At 42.9% G+C, this 16154-nt stretch overlaps 7 non-coding genes across 7 annotated transcripts; all 7 read left to right on the top strand.

Moving 5' to 3' along the window:
- The first annotated feature begins 460 nt into the window (after positions 1 to 460).
- Positions 461 to 532, top strand: trnaq-cug (transfer RNA glutamine (anticodon CUG)). The gene has a single exon. It is a non-coding gene; the product is annotated as a tRNA-Gln (tRNA).
- A 1372-nt stretch (positions 533 to 1904) lies between these two features.
- trnap-agg (transfer RNA proline (anticodon AGG)) lies at positions 1905 to 1976 on the top strand. Its single transcript has one exon. It is a non-coding gene; the product is annotated as a tRNA-Pro (tRNA).
- An 88-nt stretch (positions 1977 to 2064) lies between these two features.
- On the top strand, positions 2065 to 2138 carry trnai-aau (transfer RNA isoleucine (anticodon AAU)). The gene has a single exon. It is a non-coding gene; the product is annotated as a tRNA-Ile (tRNA).
- A 93-nt stretch (positions 2139 to 2231) lies between these two features.
- trnaf-gaa (transfer RNA phenylalanine (anticodon GAA)) lies at positions 2232 to 2304 on the top strand. Its single transcript has one exon. It is a non-coding gene; the product is annotated as a tRNA-Phe (tRNA).
- A 90-nt stretch (positions 2305 to 2394) lies between these two features.
- Positions 2395 to 2466, top strand: trnaq-uug (transfer RNA glutamine (anticodon UUG)). Its single transcript has one exon. It is a non-coding gene; the product is annotated as a tRNA-Gln (tRNA).
- A 241-nt stretch (positions 2467 to 2707) lies between these two features.
- trnaq-cug (transfer RNA glutamine (anticodon CUG)) lies at positions 2708 to 2779 on the top strand. Its single transcript has one exon. It is a non-coding gene; the product is annotated as a tRNA-Gln (tRNA).
- A 2375-nt stretch (positions 2780 to 5154) lies between these two features.
- trnaq-cug (transfer RNA glutamine (anticodon CUG)) lies at positions 5155 to 5226 on the top strand. Its single transcript has one exon. It is a non-coding gene; the product is annotated as a tRNA-Gln (tRNA).
- Positions 5227 to 16154: the final 10928 nt, after the last annotated feature.

Genomic DNA, 16154 nt, shown 5'->3' on the forward strand with positions numbered 1-16154 from the left:
TAAGCGAGCGCTCTACCATTTGAGCTAATTCCCCTCGATGATGGGGAGAAGGTGTCCATCGCTCTCAAAGACAAAGACGAGACGCAATCCCTAGCACGTGTGCAGGTGCTGCAGCATGATTTCCAATGACCACAAAAAAACAGGCCGCATTTCCTCTGTGCTGGCAACTTTGCACTGGCTACCTTTTAATTGTAGATTTAATCAAAAAATTGAGCTATGAATCCAGCGATCCGAGTTCAAATCTCGGTGGAACCTTTTTAGGTTCTTTGCGGAAGGGAGGGAAAAAACAGAGGTGATGCGCAACTGCTGACGTGGCGGTGAAATTGGCACTCTCAAACCGAGTCGGAATCGGGGAAACATGGGCTTAAAAAGCAAAGGCTTCATTTGCTCCTTGCTATCGTGCTTCTGGACTCAATGACTTAAATCTCTGCTGCTCATGGGAAAAGGTGACACACGCCAAGGTTCCATGGTGTAATGGTTAGCACTCTGGGCTCTGAATCCAGCGATCCGAGTTCAAATCTTGGTGGGACCTGCTTTTCCAGGAATGTGTGCAGTACCTCGTTCAAAAAAACTTTTTCGGCAGCACTGAGCCGCAAGAGGTCATCTAGGTAGTGCCCCTTGAAGGGGGGGGGGGGCGTAAAAAGGATGGACAGCACTGGAGAATGCAAGCATCGATCCCACTACCTCTCGCTTGCGCCTACTGCTTCCTACCGATTGAGCCAAAGTAAGACCACGTGAGCCAAACGTGTAGCACACGTTTTTAGACAATTAAACATGCCAATAAAGCTAGCTAGCGTGTAATACCACACGTTTTCTTCTGTACATGTGAACCTGCAACTTTACCATGATATACAGTAAAAAACATGCCACTACTGTCAAGATAATTAGCCGACCGCTAATTAAGCTATATCCTCCTTAAACCATTTTTTTGTTGTTGTTAATTTAGTATTTTTTTGTGTCATTCATTACATTATTATATACATTACTCCAGCCCACGTGCCCACCACCACTGTGCCCACTGCATCTGTCCTCACTGCTGCTGTGCCCACTGCCACTGTGTCTGTTCCTCCTCCACCTACTGCAACTAAGAACAGGCCACTGCTGGCGACCAATGTGTAGGCCCTGTTGGCGCGGGGGAAGCATTTATTTGCTTCACAGCTGGCACAAAAGATTTTGTCTCCAGCCAAACCCTGTAAGTGGGTAAGTTTTTTCTTTTTTCTCCAGCCACTGCAGGCTCGAGAGGCCCTGCTGCTGCCCCGGCTCGTGCTACTGCCCCTGCTCCTGCCCCTTATCCTGCTCCTACAGCATTTTGGACCCCTGGCCAGGTGTCCCAGTCGCCTGCAGAGCTTCCTGTCCACTGGAAAGAGCAACTCCCATCTTTCCAGCAAGGCCTTCAACCCCTGTCCCTCTGCACCAGGACCATCCTCACTACAGCCACCCACAGGACTGCAGCGCCCTGCCCAGCCTCCTCTGCAGTCTCCTCCTCTGCGCCCTGCCCAGCCTCCTCTGCAGTCTCCTCCTCTGCGGCCTGCCCAGCCTCCTCTGCAGTCTCCTCCACTGCGCCCTGCCCAGCCCCCTCTGCAGTCTCCTCCTCTGCGCCCTGCTCAGCCTCCTCTGCAGTCTCCTCCACAGCCTTCTGTCCAGCCAAGTGCTGCCCCTGCTCCTGCAACATCAACTGGGTCCAGTGTTGCAGACCAGGCTCCTGTAAGTAAGCTTCTCATTATTCGTGTGCAGGTCCTGCAGCGTGATTTCCAATGACCACGAAAAAAGAGGCCGCATTTCCTCTGTGCTGGAAACTTTGCACTGGCTACCTTTTAATAGTAGATTTAATCAAAAAATTGCGCTTTAAGCCATGGAAGCTGAAATGTTTGCGGCCCGGCAGCAGCTGGGAGGATGTAGGTTTCGGCTCGTTGGTCTAGGGGTATGATTCTCGCTTAGGGTGCGAGAGGTCCCGGGTTCAAATCCCGGACGAGCCCTTTATTAGGCTTTGCTTTTAATCTCTTCAGCCTGATTAGGGCAACCAGGATATTTCTGAGAAATTGGGGATAAAATGTGCCAGAGAGAGGCCGTATAGCTCAGTTGGTTAGAGCATGGTGCTAATAACGCCAAGGTCGCGAGTTCGATCCCCGTACGGGCCACTCATTTTCTCTCTGGGACCTTCGCTCTGCTCTTCTCGAAAATGACGGGCGGTCTCCCAGGCATCCCTGCTGGCTAAACAATACAAGTATCTGGCCGAAATAGCTCAGTTGGGAGAGCGTTAGACTGAAGATCTAAAGGTCCCTGGTTCAATCCCGGGTTTCGGCAGAGGAACCACTTCCGCCTCTTTTAGTCTACCTGATTCCACCTAGCCTCATTGCTATCTGCCTCTCAGACAGCCAGCTAGCACAGTGTGTTGGTTCCATGGTGTAATGGTTAGCACTCTGGGCTTTGAATCCAGCAATCCGAGTTCAAATCTCGGTGGAACCTTTTTAGGTTCTTTGCGGAAGGGAGGGAAAAAACAGAGGTGATGCGCTACGGCTGACGTGGCGGTGAAATTGGCACTCTCAAACCGAGTCGGAATTGGGGAAACATGGGCTTAAAAAGCAAAGGCTTCATTTGCTCCTTGCTATCGTGCTTCTGGACTCAATGACTTAAATCCTTGCTATCGTGCTTCTAGACTCAATGACTTAAATCTCTGCTGCTCACGGGAAAAGTTGACACACGCCAAGGTTCCATGGTGTAATGGTTAGCACTCTGGGCTCTGAATCCAGCGATCCGAGTTCAAATCTCGGTGGGACCTGCTTTTGCCAGGAATGTGTGCAGTACCTCGTTCGAAAAAACTTTTTCGGCAGCACTGAGCCGCAAGAGCTCATCTAGTTAGTGCCCATGAAGGGGGCGTAAAAAGGATGGACAGCACTGGAGAATGCAGGCATCGATCCCACTACCTCTCGCTTGCGCCTACTGCTTCCTACCGATTGAGCCAAAGTAAGCCCAAAGTAAGCCCATGTGAGTCAATCGTGTTTCTCTGCTGTGGCTTACTTTTGACCAATCGCCTTTCTCTCCTGTGGCTTACTTTTGACCAATCGCCTTTCTCTCCTGTGGCTTACTTTTGACCAATCGCGTTTCTCTCCTGGCTCTGCTCCTGTGGCTTACTTTTGACCAATCGGCGACCGCTATTATTATCGTCATCTTTGCAATCTTTGCAACAGGTAAGTCTATTCTTCACGACTGTATAATCGATCATTATTTATTCATAAACAGTGTTTGTTTTTAGACAATTAAACATGCCAATAAAGCTAGCTAGCGTGTAATAGCACACGTTTTCTTCTGTACATGTGAACCTGCAACTTTACCATGATATACAGTAAAAAACATGCCACTACTGTCAAGATAATTAGCCGACCGCTAATTTAGCTATATCCTCCTTAAACCATTTTTTTGTTGTTGTTAATTTAGTATTTTTTTGTGTCATTCATTACATTATTTTGACCACAAGAAGATTTTTACTAAAACCTTTAAAAAAAAAGTTTAATTCATATATGTTATACTATACTATGTTATACACCAGTATACATATTTATGTTATCTTTTTAAATACTATGTTATACATATTTAAAAAGACATGAATAGGCAAAAACAAGTGTTTTTTTGTTTCAACAAATGATTCTCAACTATGTTATAAAAGATATACCAAAACGATTTGATATACCATTTTAAGTTTTAGATCTGTTTGATGATCATATTATTATGAATTGTCATGAACGCCTTTATGTTATATTTGGTGTTTCTTAGTAATCTCTGCCACAAAAGCTAAACAAAACAAAATGATTTAAGCATGGCATGATACCAGCAAGATTGTACCAAGAAGTGTTATTTATTTTCTTATTAATAAGTTCATCACACTATTTACAATTTGTACACAAGGCAATTCAAAGTGATTCACAGTTGTATAAAAAACAATAATACTTATGCTCATAATAATAATAATAATAATAATAATCATTAATTATTATAATATTATAATAATTAATTACATAAAAAACAAATGATGTAGTAAAATACTTTCAGTTGGAATATGACAGCTATGTAACGTTCTGTTTATGCCTGTGTCCTTTCAGATTATGTATGCATACCCGGTTTTACGAAGAACCTCTGAGGGTCGACTCCTTATGGGGCCAACTGAGGAGGCCAATAGGAGGAAGATCGTGTTGGCAGGGAGGGCCAGGTGTAAGGAGGAGGTCCTGGCTGAGGCCACTGCCTTTTTGAGGCAGAATGGAGGGAATCCTGGAGAACAGTTCCTGGTTCTGGCTCACTGCAAGATCCAGTTTGGGAAACACCAGGGTCAGAGGTTCCTGTGGCTGCTGGAGAACTCACTGGGGTATGCCTGCTATCTGGTCAGCAGCATTTTGGGGGAGGAGGAGAGGGACAACCCGCTGTCGGACAACAAACACCTGTTCCTCAGATACACCTCGCAGATCAGGGAGGTAGGCGAGGCTGTAGAGGTGTATCAGAAAAAAACAGGCCATGCTTCAGGAGGCCCAGAGGACAGGAGACTCTGGATGTCTGATGGTGGAGTTTGGGGATTTTAAGGGTAGGTCAATGAAGGAGGTGTATGAGGACCCAAGCAAGGAGGCCCACGCTCTCATCACCTACCTGAAGAAGGCAAAGGCCAGGCCTAACACCAATATGGCCCTTTTCAAAGCATACGTGCTGAAGAGGCAGGCTCTAGCCCACGTGCCCACCACCACTGTGCCCACTGCATCTGTCCTCACTGCTGCTGTGCCCACTGCCACTGTGTCTGTTCCTCCTCCACCTACTGCCACTAAGAACAGGCCACTGCTGGCGACCAATGTGAAGGCCCTGTTGGCGCGGGGGAAGCATTTATTTGCTTCACAGCTGGCACAAAAGATTTTGTCTCCAGCCAAACCCTCTAAGTGGGTAAGTTTTTTTCTTTTTTCTCCAGCCACTGCAGGCTCGAGAGGCCCTGCTCCTGCCCCAGCTCGTGCTACTGCCCCTGCTCCTATGAATTGGGGAAACATGGGCTTAAAAAGCAAAGGCTTCATTTGCTCCTTGCTATCGTGCTTCTGGACTCAATGACTTAAATCCTTGCTATCGTGCTTCTGGACTCACTTAGTTAAATCTCTGCTGCTCATGGGAAAAGTTGACACACGCCAAGGTTCCATGGTGTAATGGTTAGCACTCTGGGCTCTGAATCCAGCGATCCGAGTTCAAATCTCGGTGGGACCTGCTTTTGCCAGGAATGTGTGCAGTACCTCGTTCGAAAAAACTTTTTCGGCAGCACTGAGCCGCAAGAGCTCATCTAGGTAGTGCCCCTTGAAGGGGGGCGTAAAAAGGATGGACAGCACTGGAGAATGCAGGCATCGATCCCACTACCTCTCGCTTGCGCCTACTGCTTCCTACCGATTGAGCCAAAGTAAGCCCAAAGTAAGCCCACGTGAGCCAATCGTGTTTCTCTGCTGTGGCTTACTTTTGACCAATCGCGTTCTCTCCTGTGGCTTACTTTTGACCAATCGTGTTTCTCTCCTGTGGCTTACTTTTGACCAATCGCCTTTCTCTCCTGTGGCTTACTTTTGACCAATCGCGTTTCTCTCCTGGCTCTGCTCCTGTGGCTTACTTTTGACCAATCGGCGACCGCTATTATTAGGCAAGGCAAGGCAAGTTTATTTATATAGCACATTTCATACACAATGGTAATTCAAAGTGCTTTACATAGAAGAAATTAAAATAATCAAAAGAAATCAGAATGATTAAAACAGTTTGGAATAAAAGATAAAATACAGAAATAATCAAATGAAATCAGAATAATTAAAACATAAAATACAGTGCAAACAGTCGGACGAACAGTGGCACAGTGCTCATTCAGTAAATGCACAGTTAAATAGATGTGTTTTGAGTCTGGATTTGAATGTGACTACTGTAGGAGCACATCTGATCTCTTCTGGAAGCTGGTTCCAGCTGCGGCTGGCATAGTAGCTAAAAGCAGACTCGCCATGCTTAGAGTGAACCCTTGGTATTTCTAGCCGATGTGATCCTAATGATCTGAGTGATCTGTTGGGTTTATATTCACTGAGCATATCTGCAATGTATTGAGGTCCTAGGCCATTGAATGATTTATATACCAGTAATAATACTTTAAAATCAATCCTAAATGTAACTGGCAGCCAGTGTAAAGACCTGAGGACTGGTGTGATGTGTTCATATTTTCTGGTTCTGCTCAGAATCCTAGCAGCAGCGTTCTGTATGAGCTGCAACTGTCTTATGGTCTTTTTGGGAAGGCCAGTGAGAAGTCCATTACAATAATCCACCCTACTGGTGATGAAAGCATGCACAAGTTTTTCTAAGTCTTGACTGGAAACAAAGCATCTAATTCTTGCAATATTTTTCAGGTGATAATATGCTGATTTAGTTATTGCTTTGACATGACTACTGAAACTAAGGTCTGACTCTAGAGACACACCCAGATTCCTGACTTGATTTTTAGTTGTTTGACCCCTAGACTGAAGGTATGCGTTCACCTTGAGAACTTCATCTTTGTTTCCAAACGCAATGACTTCACTTTTGTCTTTGTTTAACTGAAGAAAGTTTTGGCACATCCAATTGTTTACTTCATCAATGCATTGGCAAAGGGAGTCAATGGGGCTGTAATCGTTAGGCGATAGGGATAAGTAGAGCTGTGTGTCGTCTGCATAGCTATGGAAAGCGATTTGGTTCTTTCTCATTATTTGGCTCATTGGGAGCATGTACAGGTTGAATAGGAGTAGCGCAAGAATTGAGCCTTGGGGGACTCCGCATGTCATGGATGTCCACTCAGACTTATGGTCTCCTATACTCACATAATAACCTCTGCCTCCTAAGTATGACCTGAAACATTTTAGGACTATCCCAGAAAGCCCGACCCAGTTTTCCAGCCTGTCAAGAAGTATTTTGTGATCGACAGTGTCAAATGCAGCACTGAGGTCGAGTAGTACCAGCACTGATAATTTGCCTGTATCAGTATTTTAGTGAATATCATTTATTATCTTTATGAGTGCGGTCTCTGTACTGTGATGCGGTCGGAAACCAGATTGAAAATGGTCAAAGTATCCATTCGAGCTTAAGAATTTGTTCAGCTGATTGAAGACAACTTTTTCAATGATCTTGCCTATGAAAGGAAGATTTGATATCGGTCTATAGTTGTTTAATATGGTCTTATCCAGATTGCTCTTTTTCAGGAGGGGCTTGACGACAGCAGTTTTCAGGGAGGTCGGAAAACTCACAGAGAGAAGTGAGGCATTTACCACTTCCAGGAGATCTGCTTCTAAGCTGTGTAACACATTGTTGAAAAAAGATGTGGGAAGTGCGTCAAGGGCGCAGGTTGATGTTTTTAGTTGCTCTACGGTTTCTTCCAAAATTTTGCCATCAATTTCTTCGAAATCAGACATAGTGGCTACTTTCTCGTGCTGTTGTCTGGTCTGCCTGACCCCAGCACAACTCAAGGATGAGCTGATCACCTTTCTGATATTATTGATTTTCTCAGAGAAGAAAGAAGTAAACTCACTGCACTTTCTCACTGAGAGCATTTCACTGGGAATCTGGCTTGGGGGGTTTGTCAGTCTCTCTACAGTAGCAAAAAGAGTGCGCGTGTTATTTATATTGCTGTTTATAATATTCAAGAAAAAAGTCTGTCTAGCTTTGCTTAGTTCCTTATTGAAAGCATGGATGCTGTCTTTGTAGATGTTATAATGGACTACAAGTTTTGTCTTCCGCCACATGCGCTCTGCTTTTCTGCATTGTCTTTTCATATTTTGCACTGCTGTTGAGTTTCTCCAAGGTGCTTTTTGTCTGCCACTCTTCTTCCTGACTTTCACAGGAGCAATATCATCAATTACACTCTTAACTTTTGAGTTAAAAGAATCAAGGAGAAAATCAACAGAGTCAGCAGATATGCTTGGTGTTAAAGATATAGCCTTCATAAATAGTACACTAGTGTTCTCATTTAAGCATCTCTTCTTGACAGACACAGATCTAGCTTCAATGGCAGGAGAGATCAATATATCAAAGAAAATACAAAAATGATCAGACAGTGCTACATCCTTAATAACAATTGATGAAATGTTTAGACCCTTACTGATAAGTAAATCTAGAGTGTGTCCACGATTATGTGTGGGTCCATGTACATGCTGAGTCAGATCAAAAGTTCTTAAAACAGTTTTGATTTCTTTTGCCATATTGTTTTCTGCATTATCTATGTGAATGTTAAAATCTCCAGCAATGGCAAAGCAGTCAAACTCTGAGGAAATTGTTGATAACAGTTCTGTTAAGTTCTCAGCAAAAGCTGGAGAGTATTTTGGAGGCCTGTAAACAATGATAAGTAAAATGCGTGGAGCACCTTTTAACACAATACCCAGATACTCGAAAGACGGGTAATTCCCAAATGATATTTGCTTACATTGATAGACATCTTTATAAAGAGCAGCTAAACCTCCGCCTCTTCTGACAGCTCTGCAGACACTCATAAAAGTAAAGTTAGGAGGGGCTGTTTCATTGAGGACTGTTGCACTGCAACTTTCTTCTAGCCAAGTTTCATTTAGCAACATAAAATCCAGGTTGTATGTGGTTATTAAGTCGTTGACTAAAAGTGATTTATTTTTAAGTGAGCGGATGTTTAAAAGTGCTAACTTAACAGTCTTACTTTTTGTCCCCACAGCAATCTTGGTATGTCGTGTAATAGGCACCAGATTAGATGGGTTTGCTGTACGGCTTTTGAAGGCCTTAGAATTTAAATCATGTAATCGAACAGCAATAGAAAAAGATACAGGCACACTGGGTTCCCGCTTGTTCTGTAAACATTTGAGAAAGTTATTGTTATCATAGCGGGGACCCGACACATATCACTGAGAGCTGGTATCAGTTGTTTTTGGTTCACCTCGAGCCGCTGGAGGAGGGTGAGGGCCCTGGCGCTGTGGCAGAGGCCGAAGAGCTCTCACAGGAGGAGGGGGAGGGGGAGGGGGAGGGGGAGGGGGAGGGGGGGGGGAGGGCGAGCTGGGCCCGCAGGCTTTGGTGGTTGTGGGGCCTGGCGTTTTTTGGTTGGTATCTGGGGGCTCGCAGCAAAAGAGTGGGATAGTCTAGTTCCAGCATGCACCAGTTGTTCCATTTTCTCTGAGAAGCACAGAAGTGGAGATGCTGGAGAGAGTGATAATGTTTCCGGTGAGAGGGATTTTTGCTCTGGTGTTATTGGAGGCTGTAATATGCTGTCCTGGTTTCCCTGGCTGTTTTCCAGAAAGTCGTCTATGGGTGCTGTATCTTGGAGCAGTGCTGGTATGTCACAGTCTGTCTGTGGTGAGCTCTGTGGGCAGGGCTCAGCTGAGATTGTGTCCGTGAGCAGAGGATGTTGTGGTTGAGTGGTGTTATCACTGTCCTTGTGTGATGTGTCAACCGCATGTCCATTCAGGTGCTGAAGTGAAATCCCGTGGTCATTCATACTGTATCCAGGTGTGTGTGTGCCATTCAGGTTGAGTGGATTGGCACACATTGCAGAAGGATGACGGAGGGAGAAGTAGATATTGTCTTTTAGCACTCTTGAACCAAGTTTGTTTGGGTGGTGGCCATCCTGTTGAAACAGTTGCCTCTGACTCCAGAAAAGATTGAAGTTGTCAATAAAGTTCACTCCTTTTATATTGCAGGTTTTTTGCAGCCATGTATTAAGCCCAAGCAACCGTGAAAACCTGTTTGTTCCTCTTGCTGGGAGTGGTCCACTGATGAATGTTTGAACTTTCAGTCTTTTAAGTGTTTCAAAAAGTTCATTGAAATCCTTTTTAAGAAGTTCCGACTGCTCTTTATGAATATCATTCTTCCCCACATGAATGATGAGTCGATTTGCAGTCTTATGTTTCATCAGAATGTTCTGAAGTTCCCTGTTTACATCAGAAGTTGTTGCTTGTGGAAGGCAGCACGTTGTTGTATCCCTGCTATTAATGTTTCTGATTACGGAGTCGCCCACTATCAGAGTCCTGGGCTCGGCTGCACTGTGAGCTGAGTGCCGCTGTCTGCTCAACCTTGAGCCCCAGTTAGCATCAGTGTTAGCTACTGGCTGATTCTGTCTGTGTGCGATCACATTCATCAAATTTGGGGATTCCTCATTCATTAATACTTCAAATCTGTTCTCAAGATGTATAGGCGGTGGTAGGAGACCAGTGTTTGCAGTCCTTGTCAGAGCCGTATCTGGGGTAGAGGATGCTACTGCAGTAATATGTGATGCTCGTGACAATCTGATGTCTCCAGTGCCTTTGGGTCTCGCACCCTGTTTGTGCCATCGGTTAGTAAAACGATCGGCTTGTTTCTCTACACTCAGTATGGCCTGTCGGCTGTATGCTGAGGACGTCCATGACGAAGCTCTGTTGTGTGCTCCGTCTGGTTTGGTGGTCCCGCAATTAACTTTGTTTCAAGAATTGCAATCCTTTTTAAAAGTCTGTGGCAGTTGGAGCAGCAAGTAGATTCCAGAGGAGGCATTTTCTTATCCTTATGAATGTATGCATACCCGGTTTTACGAAGAACCTCTGAGGGTCGACTCCTTATGGGGCCAACTGAGGAGGCCAATAGGAGGAAGATCGTGTAAGCTTTCAGTGGGAGGCTGGTCGAATAAAATAATTCTGCTTTTTTTTGTAGTAATCCAAGCGTTTGAGCACTGTGCTGATTTGCTGAAGTTAAATTAGGTGATAAAAGGAGATAAAATATAGAAATATAAAAGCGATAGAGCAAAGCGCGGAGCAGTAAGCGAGAGCGTCCGAACAGTAGCTGAGCAGGAAGTAGTCGTCATCAGTAGTAATTATCGTCATCTTTGCAACAGGTAAGTCTATTCTTCACGACTGCATAATCGATCATTATTTATTCATAAACAGTGTTTGTTTTTAGACAATTAAACATGCCAATAAAGCTAGCTAGCGTGTAATAGCACACGATTTCTTCTGTACATGTGAACCTGCAACTTTACCATGATATACAGTAAAAAACATGCCACTACTGTCAAGATAATTAGCCGACCGCTAATTAAGCTATATCCTCCTTAAACCATTTTTTTGTTGTTGTTAATTTAGTATTTTTTTGTGTCATTCATTACATTATTTTGACCACAAGAAGATTTTTACTAAAACCTTTAAAAAAAAAAGTTTAATTCATATATGTTATACTATACTATGTTATACACCAGTATACATATTTATGTTATCTTTTTAAATACTATGTTATACATATTTAAAAAGCCATGAATAGGCAAAAACAAGTGTTTTTTTGTTTCAACAAATGATTCTCAACTATGTTATAAAAGATATACCAAAACGATTTGATATACCATTTTAAGTTTTAGATCTGTTTGATGATCATATTATTATGAATTGTCATAAACGCCTTTATGTTATATTTGGTGTTTCTTAGTAATCTCTGCCACAAAAGCTAAACAACACAAAATGATTTAAGCATGGCATGATACCAGCAAGTTTATACCAAGAAGTGTTATTTATTTTCTTATTAATAAGTTCATCACACTATTTACAATTTGTACACAAGGCAATTCAAAGTGATTCACAGTTGTATAAAAACAATAATGCTTATGCTCATAATAATAATAATCATTAATTATTATAATATTATAATAATTAATTACATAAAAATGAAATGCTGTAGTAAAATACTTTCAGTTGGAATATGACAGCTATGTAACGTTCTGTTTATGCCTGTGTCCTTTCAGATTATGTATGCATACCCGGTTTTACGAAGAACCTCTGAGGGTCGACTCCTTATGGGGCCAACTGAGGAGGCCAATAGGAGGAAGATCGTGTTGGCAGGGAGGGCCAGGTGTAAGGAGTAGGTCCTGGCTGAGGCCACTGCCTTTGTGAGGCAGAATGGAGGGAATCCTGGAGACCAGTTCCTGGTTCTGGCTCACTGTAAGATCCAGTTTGGGAAACACCAGGGTCAGAGGTTCCTGTGGCTGCTGGAGAACTCACTGGGGTATGCCTGCTATCTGGTCAGCAGCATTTTGGGGGAGGAGGAGAGGGACAACCCGCTGTCGGACAACAAACACCTGTTCCTCAGATACACCTCGCAGATCAGGGAGGTAGGCGAGGCTGTGGAGGTGTATCATATAAAACAGGCCATGCTGCAGGAGGCCCAGAGGATAGGAGACTCTGGATGTCTGATGGTGGAGTTTGGGGATTTTAAGGGTAGGTCAATGAAGGAGGTGTATGAGGACCCAAGCAAGGAGGCCCAGGCTCTCATCACCTACCTGAAGAAGGCAAAGGCCAGGCCTAACACCAATATGACCCTTTTCAAAGCATACGTGCTGAAGAGGCAGGCTCCAGCCCACGTGCCCACCACCACTGTGCCCACTGCATCTGTCCTCACTGCTGCTGTGCCCACTGCCACTGTGTCTGTTCCTCCTCCACCTACTGCCACTAGGAACAGGCCACTGCTGGCGACCAATGTGAAGGCCCTGTTGGCGCGGGGGAATCATTTATTTGCTTCACAGCTGGCACAAAAGAGTTCGGCTCCAGCCAAACCCTGTAAGTGATTTGCAAGCTTTAAAATCATTACAGTATATATTATGCAGTATATATGTCTAACGAAAATACGTGTTCAACAGCTGCAGGATCACGTGTACATCCTGCGTCTGAGTCCGCAGCCTGGAGACAGCTCTTTACATGTGGTGAGTATCACTTAACGCATACAAGTGTGTTGGTGACATGTGCTTAGTGTTTTATGTTATTTTACAGACCCTGCTGCTACGGATTTTTTTGAGGAGGAAGATGACCTGGAGATGGCAACTGTAGCCTCGCAAGCTGAGGAACAACTTCCTCAAGGTATGTAAATCTTAAACAATATTTTACAAACAATTACAAATAAAACAAAACAGTATTTTTTAAATGACATATTCTTTTATTTCACAACACAGAGGAATGGCACTTCTCAGGTGTCAATCTACATTCACTCTTTGAGTGAACATCCTCAAAGAAAAAAAGATAATTTAAAGGTGTATGTAAAAGGTTTTATTTCATTTTTTTATCGTAATCACTGACTAAAGCTCATTCTTGTCATCTCACACTTCCCCACTCCCCTTGGAATAAGTGGCTGTTGTAGTGTTTGGTCTGCTTCGCTTCACACTTGGCTGATCCCATCTTTTTTTCTCTTGTATTTCTTCTAATGGTGCTTGGATGAAAAACAGGAATATTTTCACTGCTTCCTTCCATCTTTTCATCATCATGTCATCTCCCTACTAATCATACATGCTTTGCAGTAAACCTTGTAATCGCAGTAGCTGTCCAGCAGAGCTGAGAAAGTCATGCAGCGAAAGTCTAAAACAATAAGATAATTTTGTTGTGTTTTTTTACGCTCCAGCCACTGCAGGCTCGAGAGGCCCTGCTCTGTGCTACTGCCCCTGCTCCTGCCCCTTATCCTGCTCCTCCAGCATTGTGGACCCCTGGCCAGGTGTCCCAGTCGCCTGCAGAGCTTCCTGTCCACTGGAAAGAGCAACTCCCATCTTTCAAGCAAGGCCTTCAACCCCTGTCCCTCTGCACCAGGACCATCCTCACTACAGCCACCCACAGGACTGCAGCGCCCTGCCCAGCCTCCTCTGCAGTCTCCTCCTCTGCGCCCTGCCCAGCCTCCTCTGCAGTCTCCTCCTCTGCGCCCTTCCCAGCCTCCTCTGCAGTCTCCTCCTCTGCGCTCTGCCCAGCCTCCTCTGCAGTCTCCTCCTCTGCGCCCTGCTCAGCCTCCTCTGCAGTCTCCTCCACAGCCTTCTGTCCAGCCAAGTGCTGCCTCTGCTCCTGCAACATCAACTGGGTCCAGTGTTGCAGACCAGGCTCCTGTAAGTAAGCTTCTAATTATTCGTGTGCAGGCGCTGCAGCGTGATTTCCAATGACCACAAAAAAAGAGGCCGCATTTCCTCTGTGCTGGAAACTTTGCACTGGCTACCTTTTAATTGTAGATTTAATAAAAAAAATTGCGCTTTAAGCCATGCAAGCTGAACTGTTTGCGGCCCGGCAGCAGCAGGGAGGATGTATGTTTCGGCTCGTTATTGTTAATAAACGTTTTCTGTATTTTAGGAATAGCAAGATTGCTCCGTAAAACGATCAGGTAAGTTAACGTTAGCTGTAATTGTAAGTAATAGGGTATAATTGTCGCAGCTCAATTTGTAATGTAAATAGTTTTATTCGATTTTGTCTGACTTTGTGTAACTTCAGTCAGCAAGCAAACCTTATTTTTTTTGTATAGGTAACGTTAGCTAACGTTACGTTAACTATAGCTAACGTTATCATCGAGCTTGGCAATTGTACATTTTTGTCAGTAACGAAACTTATTTTGTTTTCTGACAGGATTAACTAGTAAAATAGCATATCTGATAGTGTTTGTTACTTTATAGGAAATGGATAAATCAATGTACAATAAATCTCATTGTACTAGTCTACTGTAACACTGGCATAAAATGTAACAAAATAAATTTGGATAATGTCTCTACCTGTTGGGTGTTATTTTAACTTTTATACACTTGTGGTAAAAAATGACCAGTCATAAGTGAATGGATGAGAATACAATAAGTATATAAAATAAAATCCAGGCACATGTTCATTTTAACACATGGGCACAGTTGAAATAACACAATGTTTAATCTGAGTATTTGTTATAGTCAAAATAATCCATAACAGTTACATTATACGTTTTACTACAAAACAATTTGTATGAGCCCAGGTCAATGAGGCATACAGGCCATAAATAGCAAATAGAAGTTCAAAATTTGTAATGTTTACAAAAACTCTATCACGATGATATATACAGTATGCATTATTTTGGATTTATAAACTGCTATAATGTGGCGGTCATTTTGGACCAGGAAAAATGACCACGTAGTCAATTTTTGTCAATCTTTGAGCACAAACACCGCTTAATTATTTATATCCCGCTGTTATTTATATTCCGCTCAGGTATGTTATTTATAGTTATTGTATTTATTGTTAATGAAATGGCTTACGTTTTCTGTTTTTTTAGGAATAGTAAGATTCCCTCCGTAAAACATCTCTGTAATCCCTCATTTTGGGCCCTTGCCATGATGACTTAATGTAATTACACTATAACATGAATAAAACTGCGTATCTGTCATTACAGAAAATGTCCAAACAACAATCCAAAAGCCACAAGGATATGGATGATACTGAGTGGGTCTCGCGCTTTAGGTCTTTTGCCTCCACTGGTGTCTGGCCATCAGATGCAGGTAACCGACCTGCTCCAAGGCAAAAGAAGTGGTACAGTCTGTATCAGAAGGTATGTAGAAAAAGTATCAAAAGGAATATATATATATATATATATGTATATATATATATATATATGTATATATATATATATATATATATATATATATATATATATATATTAATTTTGAGTAGTAGACATATTATATTTTCAGTATGTACAGTATGAGCATAAAACAAGAACTTGTACAAATAAATATAAGTGGCATCTTTTGTTTTGTTTACAGATAGAGAAGTGCCCTCTGCAGCTGAAAGGACAGCTAACGCTTTTCTCCCAGCCACAGATGTGTTTGTGTGGATTTCATCCTCATAAGGTAGGCTAATTTGGGCTCTTTCAGTTTAACTACAGTTGATGCAGTGTGCACACAATATAAAGATGTGGTATTTCTTAACATTAATGTATTCTTGGACAATTTCTGTTGTTTCTATCTGGGTTGGTTTGGCAACAGGTCTGTTCCACAGCAGAGGAAATTGCGTAGTAGGTAAAAGAAGGTCATAAGGTTGAAACTAACTACATCACTAATAACTGAATAAAAAACCCACATCTAAATTTGTCACGTCATTTGCATGAAAGGGGTTCTTATACATTATTGTTTATACTATTACCATGGAATAGAACAGTAGTATTGTGCTTTCTTTAAATCACTGGTGATTTTGTCCATCATCTTTCTAAGTCTTTCATACTGTATTTCATACTGTATATATGCACTGTTTTATACATTTTTGTTATGCAGCAGCAAGTGCCTACAGCCTCATCTAGACCCACAAGCAGTGCAGACCAATCAACTAGTGGGCAATGTAGCTCCTTAATGGTAGGTAGATTTTATAGCTTTATGTGAGAGAGAATTCATAACGGAAATATTTTATATTCTTGTCATATTT

The sequence above is a fragment of the Siphateles boraxobius genome, unplaced genomic scaffold (assembly GCF_051911475.1).
Source record: "Siphateles boraxobius isolate OS27281-9 unplaced genomic scaffold, OSU_SipBor_1 19, whole genome shotgun sequence".
NCBI lineage: Eukaryota > Metazoa > Chordata > Actinopteri > Cypriniformes > Leuciscidae > Siphateles > Siphateles boraxobius.